Source organism: Palaemon carinicauda, chromosome 6 (genome assembly GCF_036898095.1).
Source record: "Palaemon carinicauda isolate YSFRI2023 chromosome 6, ASM3689809v2, whole genome shotgun sequence".
NCBI classification, from domain to species: Eukaryota; Metazoa; Arthropoda; class Malacostraca; order Decapoda; family Palaemonidae; genus Palaemon; species Palaemon carinicauda.
The window spans coordinates 131,955,310-131,977,719 of NC_090730.1; positions in this window are offsets into that span (position 1 = coordinate 131,955,310).

Here is a 22,410-nt window from a genome sequence, read left to right on the forward strand (position 1 = left end):
TTGTTATTTTCATAATTTTCTTAGGTTTTGTTATAATTTTTCATAATGTAAAATATAAACTGCATTAAAGTTTGTCTAACTAATATATATATATATATATATATATATATATATATATATATATATATATATATATATATATATATATATATATATATATATATATATATATATATATATATATACACATATAAATTTGTATACACTTGATATGTACTAGAAGGTAAATATAACCTTAATCAAACGATGATATGTCATGAGTCTTTGCTTCCCGTAGTAAAGCCTTTTGTTTAATATGTGATGGAAGTTTTACTGGACTGGAATTGAACTACATACTGTATATCATGTCTCTCTCTCTCTCTCTCTCTCTCTCTCTCTCTCTCTCTCTCTCTCTCTCTCTCTCTCTCTCTCTCTCTCTCCACTTGTTCTTTATCATAACAATATGGATTTATGAAGTTTAAAGTGAAATAACAACTGCTGCTACTTTTTAAAAATCATTTTGAATAGGAGCAGAAGCTGTATTTTAGATATTGATTTATTCTTTATCAGTCTTATAGACTATGATTGTTTTTTATGAAGTTTTACATTAATTGTTATGGATATATATTAACACTAAAATCACCCATATATGAGAAAACATGTATTTTTATCCTTCCGACGACTTTCTTGCCGAATCACTTTCAAATACATAACTTTTGCATCGGTTGAAATGATGATTTTAGATTCACATTTTCTCTTATCATTAGGACCAGGCCGTCATTGAAATCAACGCTCTGATAACCAATCAGTGGTTTCTTCATTGCTACGTAATTTTTTAGGCCAATCACCAACCTTCATTGTGGCAACGACTGTTATTTTCTTCCTTCTTATATAGTTCTTTCGATGCTCTTGTTTCAGTAGGATGTGTCTGGGTCTGGTTGCGAACATTTTTATTATACGGTCATTTTCATTTGTTTTAAACACGAACCTACCAGATAAGTTGCTATGTAGTCATAGATTGTGTGTTCCCGAACATTGGTAGTTACTGTATGTTGAAGGAAAAACATCACGTTTAGAGGTCCAGCAAGAAATCTCCTATTTCAAAGACTGTTTCTGACCATAAAGTCATTCGCTTTTTGGTTTTTATTTTCTTAATAAAATACAAATTTAGCTGTAGAAAATGGTGGTTTTAATGAATAACTTCATGTATTACAACTGCGACATTAAATCGCAAGGGATAAACCTATAGTTCACAATTTCAAGAAAACAAGGTTAAGGTAAGGGAGTTCTCAGGGGATATAGTGCCTTCCCCTTCAGCAGATAAGGAAATGACAGCCTAGATTAGGTTAGGCGGAGAACCTTGAATTAAGTCGTATTCCTGTGATTGATTCCCTTATCAAATATGGTTATCATGCATTAAAATACATCTTGAATTGCATATGACGGCCATGTTCTAATGATAAGAGGAGAATGAGAAATTAAAAAAAGAGGTTTTTGGGGAAACTGTTCATTTGCAGCAAAATTTACATGAAAGAAAGTGATTTGGCAAGGAGAGCGTCGAGAGAGTATGAATATCTATATCGTCATACATGTGAGCGGCGTTTTTGTATTTAACCAATTAGGCTGCTGCTTTAATCCCGATGATGAGGAGAGCTTCCCATCTAATTCTGTACCCCCTTATGATCATTATTTCCATTTTCATCATAATTTATTCATATGTTTCGGGTACTGTTGTGATTGTAAATTTTATTGTTGTTGGTTGATTTTATCATTATTACTTTCCTCTTTGTTTTGATCTCTTATTTCATTCGTATTCGATAGAAATAAGGAGATTTTTCAATGATGCAGGAGGAATAATTAATGCCCTTAAGACTTTGGTGTTTCTAATTATTGGAACCAAAAATATATTCTTTCACTGAAGCCTTTCTTGATGGTATTCCTTTACAGCATTCATATAAGAAATTCAATATTTGATTAGTTAAAACAATTCTGAAAAAAAAGTTTGTGTTGTATTGTATCGATCCCTTTGTAATTCAACTTATGATATTAACCATAGTTTAATTAAGTACGAGAGAGAGAGAGAGAGAGAGAGAGAGAGAGAGAGAGAGAGAGAGAGAGAGAGAGAGAGAGAGAGAGAGAGAGAGAGAGAGAGAGTCTAAACCTATGCAGTTTGTTAACAAATTGGGAATTTGAGCCATAGCCGGACAAATTGTCAGCTTGATTACTATATTTCAGTTCCTATATTGATGATTTGTCTCGTGCAGAGAATATATACCAAACGAAAATCATGTAACTAGGAGGCGATTTTTAGAGAATCATTCATAACTGTATATTATGAACTGTCATGATATCCAGGAAAGAATCAGTATCTACCCATCACCTTGATATCCAATCTAGACGCAAAATTAACCCATTACCATGCTGTTTGTGATAATCAAAATCAACCCATCATTATGATATCCGATTGAGAATCAAAATCGACCCATGACTATGATATCCGATTGAGAATCAAAATCGACCCATGACTATGATATCTGATTGAGAATCAAAATCGACCCATGACTATGATATCCGATTGAGAATAAAAACCGACCCATGACTATGATATCCGATTGAGAATCAAAATCGACCTATGACTATGATATCCGATTGAGAATCAAAATCGACCCATGACTATGATATCCGATTGAGAATCAAAATAGACCCATGACTCTGATATCCGATTGAGAATCAAAATCGACCCATGACTTTGATATCCGATTGAGAATCAAAATCGACCCATGACTCTGATATCCGATTGAGAATCAAAATCGACCCATGACTATGATATCCGATTGAGAATCAAAATAGACCCATGACTATGATATCCAATTGAGAATCAAAATCGACCCAGGACTCTAATATCCGATTGAGAATCAAAATCGACCCATGACTATGATATCCGATTGAGAATCAAAATAGACCCATGACTATGATATCTGATTGAGAATCAAAATCGACCCATGACTATGATATCTGATTGAGAATCAAAATCGACCCAGGTCTCTGATATCCGATTGGGAATCAAAATTGACCCATCACCAAGATATCCAATTAAGAATCGAAGTCGACCCATGGCTATAATATCCGATTGAGAATCAAAATCAACCTATGACCATGATATCCGATTGAGAATCAAAATCGACCCATGACTATGATATCTGATTGAGAATCAAAATCGACCCATTACTATGATATCCGATTGAGAATCAAAATCGACCTAATCACCATGATATCCGATTCAGAATCAAAATCGACCCATGACTATGATATCCGATTGAGAATCAAAATCGACCCATTACTATGATATCTGATTGATAATCAAAATTGACCTATGACTATGATATCCGATAGAGAATCAAAATCGACCCATGACTCTGATATCCGATTGAGAATCAAAATCTACCCATCACCATGATATCCGATTGAGAATCAAAATCGACCCATGACTCTGATATCCAATTGAGAATCAAAATCGACCCACGACTCTGATATCTGATTGAGAATCAAAATCGATCAGTGACTCTGATATCCGATTGAGAATCAAAATCGACCCATGACTATGATATCCGATTGAGAATCAAAATCGACCCATGACTGATATCCGCTTGAGAATCAAAATCGACCCATCACCATGATATCCAATTAAGAAACAAAGTCGACCCATGGCTATGATATCTGATTGAGAATCAAAATCGACCCATGACTATGATATCCGACTGAAAATCAAAATCGACCCATGATTGATATCCGATTGAGAATCAAAATCGACCTATCACCATGATATCCAGTTAAGAATCAAAGTCGACCCATGGCTATGATATCCGATTGAGAATCAAAATCGACCCATGACTATTATATCCGATTGAGAATCAAAATCGACCCATGCCTCTGATACCTGCTTGAGAATCAAAATCGACCCATCACCATGATATTCAATCAAGAATCAAAATCGACCCATGGGTATGATATCCGATTGTAAATCAGAATCAACCCATCACCATGATAACCAATTAAGTATCAAAGTCGACCCATGGCTATGATATCTGATTGTGAATCAAAATCGACCCATGACTATGATATCCGATTGAGAATCAAAATCGACCCATGGCTATGATATCCGATTGAGAATCAAAATCGACCCATGACTATGATATCTGATTGAGAATCAAATTAGACTCATGACTATGATATCTGATTGAGAATCAAAATCGACCCATCACCATTATATCCAATCAAGAATCAAAATCGACCCATGACTATGATATCCGATTGAGAATCAAAATCGACCCATCACCATGACATCCAATCAAGAATCAAAATCGACCCATGACCATGATATCCGATTGAGAATCAAAATCGACCCATCACCATGACATCCAATTAAGAATCAAAATCGACCCATGACTATGATATCCGATTGAGAATCAAAATCGACCCATGACTCTGATACCCGCTTGAGAATCAAAATCAACCCATCACCATGATATTCAATCAAGAATCAAAATCAACCCATGACTATGATATCCGATTGAGAATCAAAATCAACCCATGACTTTGATACCCGCTTGAGAATCTAAATCGACCCATCACCATGATATTCAATCAAGAATCAAAATCGACCCATGACTATGATATCCGATTGAGAATCAAAATCGACCCATGACTTTGATACCCGCATGAGAATCAAAATCGACCCATCACCATGATATCCAATCAAGAATCAAAATCGACCCATGGGTATGATATCCGATTGTGAATCAGAATCGACCCATCACCATGATATCCAATTAAGTATCAAAATCTACCCATGACTATGATATCCGATTGAGAATCAAAATCGACCCATGGCTATGATATCCGATTGAGAATCAAAATCGACCCATGGCTATGATATCCGATTGAGAATCAAAATCGACCTATGACCATGATATCCGATTGAGAATCAAAATCGACCCATGACTATGATATCCGATTGAGAATCAAAATCGACCCATCACCATGATATCCAATCAAGAATCAAAATCGACCCATGGGTATGATATCCGATTGTGAATCAGAATCAACCCATCACCATGATATCCAATTAAGTATCAAAGTCGACCCATGGCTATGATATCCGATTGTGAATCAAAATCGACCCATGACTATGATATCCGATTGAGAATCAAAATCGACCCATCACCATGATATCCAATCAAGAATCAAAATCGACCCATGGGTATGATATCCGATTGTGAATCAGAATCGACCCATCACCATGATATCCAATTAAGTATCAAAGTCGACTCATGGCTATGATATCCGATTGTGAATCAAAATCGACCCATGACTATGATATCCGATTGAGAATCAAAATCGAACCATGGCTATGATATCAGATTGAGAATCAAAATCAACCCATGACTCTGATATCCGATTGAGAATCAAAATCAACCCATGACTATGATATCCGATTGAGAATCAAAATCGACCCATCACCATGATATCCAATCAAGAATCAAAATCGACCCATGGGTATGATATCCGATTGTGAATCAGAATCGACCCATCACCATGATATTCAATTAAGAATCAAAATCGACCCATGACTATGATATCCGATTGAGAATCAAAATCGACCCATGACTTTGACACCCGCTTGAGAATCAAAATCGACCCATCACCATGATATCCAATCAAGAATCAAAATCGACCCATGGGTATGATATCCGATTGAGAATCAGAATCGACCCATCACCATGATATCCAATTAAGTATCAAAGTCGACTCATGGCTATGATATCCGATTGTGAATCAAAATCTACCCATGACTATGATATCCGATTGAGAATCAAAATCGACCCATGGCTATGATATCCGATTGAGAATCAAAATCGACCCATGACTCTGATATCCGATTGAGAATCAAAATCAACCCATGACTATGATATCCGATTGAGAATCAAAATCGACCCATCACCATGATATCCAATCAAGAATCAAAATTGACCCATGGGTATGATATCCGATTGTGAATCAGAATCGACCCATCACCATGATATCCAATTAAGTATCAAAGTCGACCCATGGCTATGATATCCGATTGTGAATCAAAATCGACCCATGACTATGATATCCGATTGAGAATCAAAATCGACCCATCACCATGATATCCAATCAAGAATCAAAATCGACCCATGGGTATGATATCCGATTGTGAATCAGAATCGACCCATCACCATGATATCCAATTAAGTATCAAAGTCGACTCATGGCTATGATATCCGATTGTGAATCAAAATCGACTCATGACTATGATATCCGATTGAGAATCAAAATCGACCCATGACTATGATATCCGATTGAGAATCAAAATCGACCCATCACCATGATATCCAATCAAGAATCAAAATCGAACCATGACTATGATATCCGATTGAGAATCAAAATCGACCCATGACTCTGATATCCGATTGAGAATCAAAATCGACCCATCACCATGATATTCAATTAAGAATCAAAATCGACCCATGACTATGATATCTGATTGAGGATCAAAATCGACCCATCACCATGATATCCGATTGAGAATCAAAATCGACCCATGACTCTGATATCCGATTGAGAATCAAAATCGACCCATCACCATAATATCCAATCAAGAATCAAAGTCGACCCATGGCTATGATATCTTATTGTGAATCAAAATTGACCCATGACTATGATATCCGATCGAGAATCAAAATCGACCCATCACCATGATATCCAATCAAGAATCAAAATCGACCCATGGGTATGATATCCGATTGTGAATCAGAATCGACCCATCACCATGATATCCAATTAAGAATCAAAATCGACCCATGACTATGATATCCGATTGAGAATCAAAATCGACCCATGACTTTGACACCCGCTTGAGAATCAAAATCGACCCATCACCATGATATCCAATCAAGAATCAAAATCGACCCATGGGTATGATATCCGATTGTGAATCAGAATCGACCCATCACCATGATATCCAATTACGTATCAAAGTCGACTCATGGCTATGATATCCGATTGTGAATCAAAATCTACCCATGACTATGATATCCGGTTAAGAATCAAAATCGACCCATGGCTATGATATCCGATTGAGAATCAAAATCGACCCATGACTCTGATATCCGATTGAGAATCAAAATCGACCCATGACTATGATATCCGATTAAGAATCAAAATCGACCCATCACCATGATATCCAATCAAGAATCAAAATCGACCCATGGGTGTGATATCCGATTGTGAATCAGAATCGACCCATCACCATGATATCCAATTAAGTATCAAAGTCGACCCATGGCTATGATATCCGATTGTGAATCAAAATCGACCCATGGGTATGATATCCGATTGAGAATCAAAATCGACCCATCACCATGATATCCAATCAAGAATCAAAATCGACCCATGGGTATGATATCTGATTGTGAATCAGAATCGACCCATCACCATGATATCCAATTAAGCATCAAAGTCGACTCATGGCTATGATATCCGATTGTGAATCAAAATCGACCCATGACTATGATATCCAATTGAGAATCAAAATCGACCCATGGCTATGATATCAGATTGAGAATCAAAATCGACCCATTACTATGATATCCAATCAAGAATCAAAATCGAACCATGACTATGATATCCGATTGAGAATCAAAATCGACCCATGGCTATATCAGATTGAGAATCAAAATCGACTCATTACTATGATATCCAATCAAGAATCAAAATCGACCCATGACTATGATATCCGATTGTGAATCAAAATCGACCCATGACTATGATATCAGATTGAGAATCAAAATCGACCCATGACTATGATATCCGATTGAGAATCAAAATCGACCCATGACTATGATATCTGATTAAGAATCAAAATCGACACATGACTATGATATCCGATTGAAAATCAAAATCGACCCATGACTATGATATCCGATTGAGAATCAAAATCGACCCATCACCATGATATCCAATCAAGAACCAAAATCGAACCATGACTATGATATCCGATTGAGAATCAAAATCGACCCATGACTTTGATATCCGATTGAGAATCAAAATCGACCCATCACCATGATATTCAATTAAGAATCAAAATCGACCCATGACTATGATATCTGATTGAGAATCAAAATCGACCCATCACCATGATATCCGATTGAGAATCAAAATCGACCCATGGGTATGATATCCGATTGAGAATCAAAATCGACCCATCACCATAATATCCAATCAAGAATCAAAGTCGACCCATGGCTATGATATCCTATTGTGAATCAAAATTGACCCATGACTATGATATCCGATCGTGAATCAAAATCGACCCATGACTCTGATATCCGATTGAGAATCAAAATTGACTCGCGAATATGATATCCGATTGAGAATCAAAATTGACCAATGACTATGATATCCGATTGAGAATCAAAATCGACCCATGACTATGATATCTGATTGAGAATCAAAATCGACCCATGACTATGATATCCGATTGAGAATCAAAATCAAATCATCACCATATCATCCAATTGAAAAACTTAAACCCATCACCATGATATTCAATTTAGAATAAAAACTAACACATTGCCACAATATCTGATTAACAATCTAAATTAACTCTTCACTTTGATATCCGATTCACGATTGAAATCAACTCGTCACCATGATAGCCAATTGACATTCAAAATTAAACCATCACCTTAATATATTTCTAAGAATGAAAATCGGCCCATCACCATTGATACTTGATTGAAAATCGAATTCAACCCATCACCAGAATATCTGATTGTGAATCAAAATTAACCGATCACCATAACATCCTATTGAGAATTGAAAACGACATGTCATCTTAATATCCGATTGAGAATCGAAATCAGCGTACCATAAAGATATTCAATTGAGATTTTAAAGCAACCCATCACTATATTAGCCGATTTTTAATCGAAATCAATCCATCACCATGGTTTCTGATCAAAAATCAAATTCAACCCGTAAATTTGAATGAAAATCACACATCACCATGATATCCAAGTGGATTTCAAATTCAACCGATTACCATAATATTCGACTGACAATCGAAATTAACCAATCACTATGAAATTCGACTAAGAGTCAGAATCAACCCCCTCATCCTGATATCCAATCGAGAATAAAAATAGAATAATCACTATGATTTCTGATTTTGAAGGAAAATCAACCGCCCTAACCATGATATTCGATGGAGAATCGAAACCAAACCATTACCAGCTATTCATAATATATACGAGTATGCATATGTTAGAAAGTCAGATCTTATTATAATGGGACCCACAAGGAAGAATAAACACCTGTCACATTTTGCTTGAAATTTATTCCTGATGTATTTTACATGTAATTTATTTAGGGGACTAATGATTATTGAATACAATACGTTACTCTTTTAAAAGTTTTTGGTCTGTATATTCGGCTCAAATGCACATATTCTGACGGTCATTGATACGACATTATGAGGAACAGTCATGAGTTATTGTAAGATCAATTAATTTTGAAATTTATTTCAGACTTTCTATTTGAATGTCAGTGGCACACTAAATTTCTTTATCATATAGGGTTAATCAATCCTAATTACATAATTTCACATACAAACTTATTATGATATATTCTATTATACACCTATATTAGTGTCCTTTAATTATTTACTCATTTATACTTAGACGTAAAGGAGTCATTTACATTGAAGCATCATTTATTCTTTATATTGTCTCTATCAATACCCCAATTTATCTTTCGTGCGAATTTGTTCTACCTTAGACACTTTACATTCATTAATTATCTTCATTCATCAGCATTCCTCCTCCTAATCCTTAATTTTGATATTTCACCCGTTTTCATTTATTTTGGTCAAATGTGCAAAATAATGATGAGACTCTTTGCCACTCTAGGAACTGGCAGTTATCGTACAATCGAACACACGATTATGTTACACATCGATGATTCGATGAGAATTCATAATTCATCCAATTGAAAACTCGTCTATTATTCTTTCCAATCCCGTATCCAACCCTCGAATCACATCAGGCTTGAACCCAATGTAAAGTGTTGTTGGAAATTACGTTGTTCCAAAAATGCTCAAGGTGTCGTCGTTCCCATGTTTTATGTGATTGAATTCTTAGAAAATTGACAATGTTTCCCAATGAATAGACTCCTTGTTGGTCGCCTGAACTACGTGGCTATCATTAAGGGAAAAAATAATTTTTATGTTTAAGAGTTTGAGAAGATGAAATTGGGTAATTAATTTATGATTGGAGAATACCCCCACAAGACCATAGTACCGATAATGTCTGGTTTTGATGAAAATCGAAAAGTATACATATACTTGCGTAGCTATACATACTCAATACTCAATTAGAGAGAGAGAGAGAGAGAGAGAGAGAGAGAGAGAGAGAGAGAGAGAGAGAGAGAGAGAGAAATGTCATTATGTTAAAATGCAAAATGCAGAAATGATTTTCGCGCGCGATACTTATTTTGGACTTCTTCAGTATAAGCCACTAATGGGGGTCTCTCTGGAACTGCTTTGAGTGACGGGGAATTGAAATTTGATTTCAGAAAATATTTATGGAACGTCACAGCTGCATAATATCTGCCACCAGGACTTTATATCCATCTTATAAATTGAATCATTCTATCTAGAAATTCAGCTTGCCCAGGCAACATATTAAATATAATTTTAGGAAATGAAGATATGAAATAATTACAAATATATCACCAGAATACGTGTTATATGTTACGTTAAGTTTATGCATAATGTATAACAAAACTTGTGAAAAGGTTTATTTTTTCATGTATGTTCTTGTAAAAATAAAATCTCATTTTATTTCGTATGTGTTAATGTACCTACATGTATCTACACGTCCTTATGATCGCACGGGAGGTACTTCTTACCCCTCGGAACAAGTAAATGCAATGTTGCCTTGTCAATATACTGAATTGTTAAATTTTGTGGAATTCTCCACTGCGATGGAAATATACTGTCACCAATAAGCTTACCACCACACGTCACATTTCAGATTTGGCACACATCACCTGTAACAGAGTTCAGTGATCGTGCCGTAATATTTATGACACTCATAGTACTCTTAAAAAGGTCGTTAATCTCACTGTATAAAACACATACTTCGACATATTTTGCATACAAGGATTAGGACATTACTCCCCCCCCCCCCACCCCCCCAAGCTCCTCACTCTGGAAAAATGTGCGCACTCGCCCTCTCTAGTCTATGACATATGGGGGACACTCCGACCCGGAACAGGGCATGGCATGTACTAGACAGAAATGCAACACAAAATATATTCATGAAAATCACCCCCCCCCCCCCCATAAAAAAAAATCTTCCACAAAAAAAAAAAAAAAAAAAATAGATATTCATGTACAAATGTGCACAATATGATATAAAATAATTTCACTCTTTTCTTCTTATGACCTCTGCAACTATGATACAGAATACCCAAAGTGAAAAAAAAATCATATCAATTTCAGTATTACACAACTTCATCAATAACCTCCCTCTGGTTGCGGGCAACACGGGCCTTTTGGGCGGGATAGGAGTATGAATAGACATTCCTTCATCCCTTGATTTTACTTGTCCGGGTATACAGCACAATTTCGCAACACAACTCGCCACTACCGTTTCTCCATTTTTAGAATCACTACTACACTTACACTTGTAACTATCAATCGGTGGCCACTAGTCATTTTCCCAAGAAAATCATTCAGCTTCCCGCCCTTCTTTTGTAACTTTAAATATAAGGTATTCATATCTACACATTCTCCAACACTGCATTTCCTCGAGGCTGAACGTTAATTCCGTAGCCACTGATCCTTCGGGAACCAGCCCGGCCCTAACAACCAGGAATCTTATAAATGCATAAATAATACAATATCCGCCTGACGGATCACACCTGACCTATTTAACCTCTCTGTTTGTTTCTAGGCTCACTCAGCGGTATGTCATACGTATTGATACATTCAGAAAAATTGTCACACTTTACTTCTACGTTAACACCAACATGAGAACACATTGTTATCATCGAGTTTATTTAGAACATGAGGTCTGTTCAAACAATAACACCAGCAAAAAAAAAAAAAAAAAAAAAAAAAAAATCCATAATCATCAACTCTAGGAATGTCGTGTATGAAGGGGTAAGGAGGTACACTGATTGACACTTAAAAACAACGTCTTCAGGAACCACATGTATGTGTGTCTGATGATGTTCAGACACTGTGCCATTAATAATGTTTTGTATCACTACTGTGTTAGATTTAACCATCTTTACTCGGTACAGACCCAAATACCCCGGGTAACGTAACGTAAAATTCACACCACTTCCCTATTATGCGATTCCACTAAGCCATTAGGTGAAGACCTAAATGCGGTCACTGAAAAGTGTTCAATTTTCATCAACCCAGTGACTGATTTCACCACCTTATTGATAAACTCAAAACCATTATCACTTATCAAAATTTTCGGGCAACAAAACCTTGTAAAAGAGCACAGGGCCTGGGCTAATGACTTCCCTGATATATCCAACATTGCGTAAGTATAGGTGTAACGAATAAACGCATCCAAAAATACACATATATAATTATGTTGTGTTATACCAGTAGGAAATGGTCGTACCACATCCATATACACCCTATAAAATTCAATAGGAATCATAGGCCTCTTTCTGGCTTGTGGAATAGTGTTTTTATGTTCTTTGAAACAGTTATAAGCATGACAACACAGTACATAATTTTCTTTAGATTTTTTCATTCCTAAACAAAAGAAGGATTCTCGTGCTCTCCTTAATGTTCTATCAATCCCTAAATGCCCTGCATACGGACTTGCATGTATAATGTGGATAGCTCGAATAATTAAAGAGGGAGGAAGAACTACCTGTGCACAAAATTCCCCTCCCCTCTTCTTGTAAGCACAATATAAGATCTCATTCTCTATAAAAAAAAAAAACTCACGAGGCACATTCAGAAATGGTGGATAACTCTCCGATTCCCCTTTAATCACTGCTCGCACTCTTTTCATCCATTCCTCTTTTTTTATGTCCCTCTCGGACTTCCTTTATGTCCCAACCTCCCAAGTCAATCACACCTGCATCATCATCGGGGCATTCATTCCGGACACCCTTGGTCATGTCCTCGGCCACCCGCACGCATTCACGTTTACTATTTTCCTCTCTCTCTCTCTCTCTCTCTCTCTCTCTCTCTCTCTCTCTCTCCCTCTCTCTCTCTCTCTCTCTCTCTCTCTCTCTCCTTGTTAGCTTTACCTTCTATGTGGTCAAACCCCTTTATTTTAACTCTAGCAATCTTTCAATCCATCTCGCTTGTCTAGATGTCAAGTCACCTTTGTAAAATAAATCACATAAGGGGTTATGATCACTTTGCAACTCAATTGGCTGACCTAATGAAAAGAACCAATGCCTCTCTACAACGTAAATAATAGCCAATGCCTCTCTATCGAATGTACTATAATTCTTTTCTGTCCCTTTTAATGCCATGGAAGTTAAACAAATGGGTCTCTCTCTACCTTTATCATCTCATTGAGAAATTACGCCACCAATAGCTATGCTACTCGCATCTGTTGTCACTAAAACGGGGCGATCAAATCTAGGATATGCGAGTAAGTCATTGCTAGTTAAGGCAGTTTTCAAGTGGTTAAAGGCCTTTTCTTTTTCCACTCCCCAATTTATTACTTTTAGTTTCTTTAAAGCATCTAAGGGTCTCTCCAAAACCTCTTATGAATTTACGGTAATACCCAGTGATCCCAAGGAACCCAGCTACTTGCTTAAGGTTACATAGCCTCTGGAAATCTCTAAAAGCTCATACTTTACTTGGGCAGGGTTGGATACCTTCTGGGTTTATTATGTGACTTAAAAATTTGACATTTTTACAGAAAAATTTGCACTTTGACAAATTTATTTTCATACCATTACGGTCGCAATGCTTTTAAAACTTTACACATGTTATAGTCCTTAGGCCACCATCATTACTCTAGAGAAATGACTTGGAGCATTTCTAACACCGAAAGGAAGAAAATTAAACTGAAATAGTTGATTGTTAGCTATAAATGCCGTTTTACCTTTACTGTCTTCCTGAATGGGTATTTGATAGTATCCAGATTTTAAATCGATAGTTGTAAAATATTCAATATCCCGTACCTTCACAAGTAATTCTTCGATCAAGGGCAATGAAAATGCATTATTCTTGGTGCTTGTATTAAACTTCCTATAATCAACATAATCTTACTGAGCTTTCCTTTTTCCTAACAGCTACAATTGAAGAATCACAGGGGGATTCACTCTCCTCGATAATCCCTTGTTCTCTTAATTTAATCATTTACCTTTCTGTCTATCTCTGGAAATGAATAGGTACCTTATAAGGCCTTGACCTGATCGGCTGCGCGTACCCAGTTTCAAAGCTAAAGGGAAATCGATCAATCCTCCCAGGTCGCTCGTCTAGAATTGCAATTATGTCGGGATAATTATTAACAATGTTTCTAACTACAGGTTGATATTCTGGTGAACATAGTTTTTGCCCTTGCAAAATCAAGTTCTGAGTGCATTCGTCTTTGTAGGCTGGAGTTGTGGCTCCCAAGATCCCATTATTTGACAAATTAATTATTGTTATGTCCTCTCTGTTCTCTTTTATTTCTGACAAGCCCTCTAAGACTACGTGTGCCCATTTGTCATGGGCTTTAACTACGACCTTGGTTCCTTCCAGGAGAGGCTGACACAGGGTCACTGATATGCTCGTAAGTGTCTAGAGAGGCAATACTTCTCTTTTAGGTACAGCCATTACCTTACTTTCCCGCACAAGCATTTACTCTCTCATGACTTTCTATTGGCAAAATGCACCCTCCTGCTTTTACTGTTATTTTATCTTTTTCCCTGCAAATGTATATTTGATTACTCATTATAAAATCCAAACCAAGTATAGCCTCGATTCCTGGAATTCCCAAGGTGGGCAAGACAAAAAAATATGATGTGTAAACCTCACAAATCCCACCTTAAAATTGACAATCATTGTATGTCTTGCCTGAAGTTTATTTCCTCCTGGCGTGTCGAGGATGATGGATGCCACTGACTGTGGTGGGTTCGAGAGATAATTTGTTCAAGAAGCAAAACGCTGGCTCCTGTGTCGATCAGCGCTCGAATGGACTTATCTGGTAGATCAACCCTGACTGCTAAAATTCCGAGCTGACCATTAGGATATGTGGGACACGTGCCAAAGACCTCGCTTGCAATACCGCTGTCCCCTGCTCCTGTTCCTAGTGCTGCGTTGGTGAAGTTGGTGGTATCGATGGGGCCACCACTGTCCGCTCAACTGCTTCTGCTGTCATGAGTGGGGGACAGGCATCGATCTCCCTCGTCTCCCCCTTCCTCTGTTTCCTTTTCCTCGGAAGTTGGGCGGCGTGGGGTTGGTCTGTGTGAGCCACATCACGCCCACTCTCTGTGTTTTTTACTGGGCACTCTCGAGGGGGGGAGGGATCCTTGGGTGGGGCACTCCACTCATTGGTGCCCCTCTTCCCCAAACTGCCAACATCTGAAGACTTCTCACCTGCTGCTGACTACGTTTTCTCCTCTCCCGCTCTGTGGTTGGTGAGTGCTTCTCATGGCTGCCACCTTTTCGGAATCCGGTCAGTTATTCTCAGTCATTTTTTCTTCTGGCAAACTGTCTAGAATGTTTAGTATGGCCATCACTACATCCGCTAATGAGCAATTATCATCGAAGAAATAACCATATAAATACGGGTTTACTAATCTGCAAAAGTGTTTATGGGCAATTACTTTTTTATCACCTTTCGGGAGATTGGCACTCTGTGTAGGAAATGAATCCCAATCTAGAAAAATTCAAGTTGTAAAACTGAGAACTGATTCACCCTTTTAATTTTAGAGTTTGTAATTTTCTTTCAAGTCCCCTTTTCTCGCATCGGGTAAGGCGTATTTCTCAACCGTTTTATATCAGTATAACTACTTAAATTGTCTTGTGGCCAACACATTACCTCCATTGCCTAAGCATCTTTCAGCAATCTAAATACTTGAATTGCTTTTTCTTTTTCTGACCTCCCATATGTGGCTACTTCAAAGTCTCTCAAAAACATTTCAATCGATTGAACCCCTTCATTAGGCCGTTGATCATCAAAAGGCCTAACACCTGCCTGGAGTTCTGGCAATTTTCGAATTATGACGTTTTGCGTATTTTCATTCGGCTGTGCATGTATGTGTGCTTCCACTTTTGTGCGTTTGAACTTTGTTTATATATGTCGGATAAGCTCAGGTTATGAACCGCTACTCTACTCGTTCAACTAAGACACTGTTATTAACTCGGCTAGGTTATCTAACTTATTTTCTAAGTCCTGTGTTGTTTCTCTCTTCTATATTCTTCATCGACATCAATATAAGCAACCGCTTCATTTTTATCTCCCACAGCAACAGTGTCTGCTATGGTAGTCCTTGTGTATCTAGGCATCTCGAACTTTTATTTTACCGGCAGAAGAACAACTTCGCTCACAGCATACACAAACAGACGTATTTTTACACCTGACACCAAATATGTCCCATGTCAACCGATAATGCGACATCGGAACATGGATTTATTTTTCACTTTATTATAAAAATGTTTGTGAGTATGCTTTACACAGCCCGATACTCTTCAGATGAGTAACTACTTGTCCTTATGATCGCGCGAGAGGTACTGCTTACCCCTCGGAACAAGAAAATGCAATGTTGCTCTGTCAATGTACTGAATTGTCAGATTTTGTGGAATTCTCGACTGTGATGGAAATATACTGTCCTGTCACCAATAGGCTTGCCACACGTCACATTTCAGGCTTGGCATACGTCACCTATAACAGAATTCAGTGATTGCGCCTTACAATTTATGGCAGTCATAATACTCTTAAAAGGGTCATTAATCTCCCTGTATAAAACACATACTTCTACATATTTTACATATAAGGAATAGGATATACATATATATATATATATATATATATATATATATATATATATATATATATATATAAATACTGTATATATATATATATATATATATATATATATATATATATATATATATATATATATATATATATATATATATATATATATGTAATATATAGATATTACTTGTTTAAAACACATGACCTACAGGTCACTGTGGAAGTAGGAGAAGTGTGAGAAAAGCCATAGTCTTATCATAAACAGGATGTGAATGCCAAACCTCAGCAATGTAACATTTTTCATGAAGAGTAAACACAACCAAGCCATGATAAACTGTTGTCTATGAGAACGGAACTAAGTACCTTCCGGTATTAATGTTGTGTTTACTATAAATCATTAAGTGCTGAGATAACTAAATAAACTTTAACGTGAATATGGATATTTGTGGTATTTCTTACTGAGATGTCATATGGAATGGTCATCCGTCCAAACCATCTATACTCCTGTGATGGAGATGTTAATACTGTTTTTGAAGAATGAACTATTTCAAAGTTAACTTACCTAGACTTTACTTGAAGATGTAACATACCATATCTAATCTACAACACATTAAAGATGACATTTAAAGGGAACCCAAATGTGTGTTAATAACAGTAGGACACCAATAAATGGTGGCAGCGGTGGGATATATATATATTACTTGTTTAAAACACATGACCTACAGGTCACTGTGGAAGTAGGAAAAGTATGAGAAATGCCATAGTCATATCATAAACAGGATGTGAATGACAAACCTCAGCAATGTAACATTTTTCATGAAGAGTAAACACAACCAAGCCGTGAGAAAGAGTTGTCTATGAGAACGGAACTAAGTACCTTCCGGTATTAATGTTGTGTTTACTATAAATCATTAAGTGGTGAAATAACTAGATAAACTTTAACGTGAATATGGATATTTATGGTAGTTCTTACTGAGATGTCATACGGAATGGTCATCCGACCAAACCATCTATAATCCTGTGATGGAGATGTTAATACTGTTTTTAAAGAATAAACTATTTTAAAGTTAACTTACCTAGACTTTACTTGAAGATGTAACATACCAGATCTAATCTACAACACATTGAATATGACATTTGAAGGGAACCCAAATGTGTGTTAATAACAGTAGCACACAAATATATATATATATATATATATATATATATATATATATATATATATATATATATATATATATATATATATATATATATATATATATATATATATATATACAGTCAGCGCGGGTCGGTCTGTCCGGGCAACATCCGCCGTGCATTCATTTTGGTCCCCCCCCCCATATCTACACTAATACACAATATAAATCAATAAAAATTTAATTGAACACTCACCAATATCCCTGCTACTTGTCTATAGGGTAGTATTTCGGCAGGTATTTCCGCCCACACCTTATGGAGCGCCGCCTCGAGAAGTGTCACGTTTGTCGTCACTTCTTTACGAAGGCGGGCTTTAACTATCGCCCAAAGGTTCTCAATGGGCGAAATATCAGGACTTTGACCTGGCCAATCAGGAATATAGTTCACTTCGCTATTTTCCAGCCACTTTTTCACTTTTTTAGCCGTATGGCAAGGGGCACCGTCCTGCTGAAAAATTTCAACTCCTGTAGCCGCAAAACAATCCGCTAAATTGTCTTTCAAAATGCTCAAATAGCGGTCAGCATTAACCATTGTGCCTTTAGGCAAAACAACAAGGCTTTGGGCACCACCGTAGGCAAACGAACCCCAGACCATAAGCGATGCTGGGTGCTTAACTGTCTTGGCCGTGAGATTAGGCTTAAGAGGATCTGACCCCTTTCGCCTCCACACTTTTTTCCCGGTCGTCTCACTCACACAAAAGGTCGCTTCGTCACTCCACAAGACACTTCGCCACTGCTCCAAGGTCCAATCCTTGTATGTCTTGGCAAAAGCAACCCTCCTCTTCCTTTGTTTCTCAGTTAAAGCGGGCTTCTTTCTCGCGATCACTTTCTCGTAGTCGAGGCGCTTCGACAGGTTTTCCTGAATCGTACGAACACTGACGTCGCTCAACAATTTAGGGTTCTGTTCTTTCAGTTGCTTAGCCGTTAATGTTGGATTTTCTTCTTGGCTTCGCTTTAAAATAACTAAAGTACGATCAGGAATCTTCCGGGGGAGGGGGGGGGGAACCAGCCTGGGAGTGAGAAGGGACCTCGGCGCTACCCCCTGCCTTGAACTTGGCCACCAAGCGCCTCACTGTTCTCTTATTCACGCCAGTATTCTTCACTATTTCCTTCGTTTGCAGACCTAAATTATGACAGGTTATCACTCTAACAATGTCATCGTGACTTGTACGGGGTCTAGACATCACTGGGTGGGGTTTGATAGACAAAAATGCCACGCGAACTCACAAAAGAACGATTGCAACTCGGCCCTCTCAACCTGACACAACCTCACTCCACGACTACAGGAAACACACTGACTAGCTTCCACCTACGCAGATATGTAGATGCCAACTTGTATAAAAAGATGCCAATTATTCAATTTGTCCCAGTCGATTTTTTCCCCGATAAACCCCATGCCTCCGATTTACGCGGAACGCTGTGTCCGGCCCACTACCCGGACAGACCGATCCGCGCTGACTGTATATATATATATATATATATATATATATATATATATATATATATATATATATATATATATATATATATATATATATATTATATATATATAATACATATATATTTATATATATATATTTATATACACATATATATAAATATATGTATTTATATACAATTATATATATATATATATATATATATATATATATATATATATATATATATATATATATATATATATATATAAATATATGTGTACTGGATATATGTGTATGTATGTATGCATATATGTATGTATATAAATGCATTAAATGTATATATACAATTATGTACATATTCATATTAATTTTAAGGTTATTATTCCTAAACATCTCTTCGAGTTTATTTCCTCATTTCCTTTCCTCTCTGGGCTATTTTCCCTGTTGGAGCCCTTGGGCTTATAGCATCCGGCTTTTCCAACTAAGGTTGTAGCTCATTAAGTAATAATAATAATAATAATAATAATAATAATAATAATAATAACAGAGCACCAACATCCCCATCCTTTCTCCAACCTCTTGCACCAATTCATCCCTGCAAAAGTTGAACTACCGTTGAGACATAATAACAAAAAGCAGTCACTCTCTGGCTTTTATACCAGACAATGTTGTCCACACTTCACTTTGAAAACTTTCACATGTCGGTTTCATAAAAAGAACTCATGCCTTTCCAAAGTCATACTATTCTATCCCTAGGAAAACATGATGTTCAAGGCTCTCGCCCTCCAAAAAAATAATTTCAATTGCTATAAAGCATAAATTAGGAAAATTACACTTAGTTTAATACAAACTGTGAGGAAGATACGATATTTAGGAAGGGAAAAAAATTACGTTTAGGATGAAATAATCTCTTAAATGAGTTGATATCTCTAAGAATTATCTCACAAATGAGTCAATATTTCTACAAACAAACATTTTCATTACCGAGAGAGAGAGAGAGAGAGAGAGAGAGAGAGAGAGAGAGAGAGAGATGAAAATGGGATATGGATAATCCTGAGTGCTAAAAACATTCTGGTAAACTTCTATCAGAATGTATATCTACACACTGCAGGACATATACGCCAATGCATCAATCAATCCATCCCAATCCAACTGTGAATCTGAAATAAGGCAAGAATGCTCCGGCGCTGGTTGCAATATGCTATAAATGGATCTTTCTGGTGCGTTTGCAAACGAACTACGTTTCATTTTGAATATTTGTTTCTTTATCTTTGCAGGTGAGTGCACAGAACGCTTGTGAGGTACTTATACAGTGCATCATTCATTCCAATCCGTAAGTTATATTCTGATCCCATGTTTATATGAATGATTTTAGTATTAGATCTGCCTTTATGCATATTCCCCATTCATTTCTTAACAAATTTTATGTTAGTTTAATTTTCTTAAAAGGCATCCTCATATGCATCATTAATTTCCCAAATATATATATATATATATATATATATATATATATATATATATATATATATATATATATATATATATATATATATATATATATATATATATATATATATATATATATATATTAATAAGACATATATTTTAATACATTAATATCTGGACTCTCTCTTATAATTCGGGATCAGAGATCCCAGTGGGCACCACTCAAAGACAATAGCTTTTGGACGGCTAGGGAATCGAACCCTGGTCCAGGAAGCTTGTATAACATTAGCCACGAGGAATATGAAAAACACGTCTAAATGTGCTAAATTTATCATTATATATATATATATATATATATATATATATATATATATATATATATATATATATATATATATATATATGTATGTATATATTATATATATATATATATGTGTATATATATATATATATATAGATAGATATATATATATATATATATATATATATATATATATATATATATATATATATATATATATATATATATATATATATATATATATATATATATATATATATATATATAACTTCCAAAACCAACTTAGCTGGATGGTTTAAAAATTATTAGCATTGCAAACCTTACCGAATATTTGTCGATAAAAAGGCTTTTTTATGTTCCTTTTCGGCCTTATTACAAAAAAAGCCTCCACCCTCATCAAAAGCATTTCACTGTCAGGTAGGCTACACATCTAATAGCACAGGCTACCAGAGTCACAATGGAACATATATAAGTAAAAGGAAAAACTTTACGTCCATTGATAATTTGACAAGGAACTTTTCCAAATAAATGTACGGTGATTATCTCCGCCAACGAAGTTGGGAGGAGGTTATGTTTTTGTCCCTGTTTGTCCGTTTGTGTATTTGTTTGTTTGTGAACAACTTCCTGGCCACAATTTTACTCATAGAGTAGTGAAACTTTCTGAGACTAATTGTTATATTGTGCGGTGGAACCGATTTAAATTTGAAAGTCCTAGGTCAAAGGTCAAGGTCAACGTCGAGCAAAATGCCGCCTACAGGGTAAATTGATCCTGGGAAAGGCAAGCTGGTTGCGAGAAATAAGCTGTTGAGATGAAGTTCTGCACTCAGAAGTGTTTTTCTAGTTATTTTCTTTTTTTTTTTCTTTTTTTTACACATAATGACTACTTGGTTCCCTGGCGGCATGGTAATCCAAAAATTTTATGGTTCCTGTGTTTTTTGTTTCGTGAGTTTTGCAGTCCTTAACAGGCGATTGGAACAATCGAGATATCCACATCGCCTGTATGATCTTAGGTAGTTTAT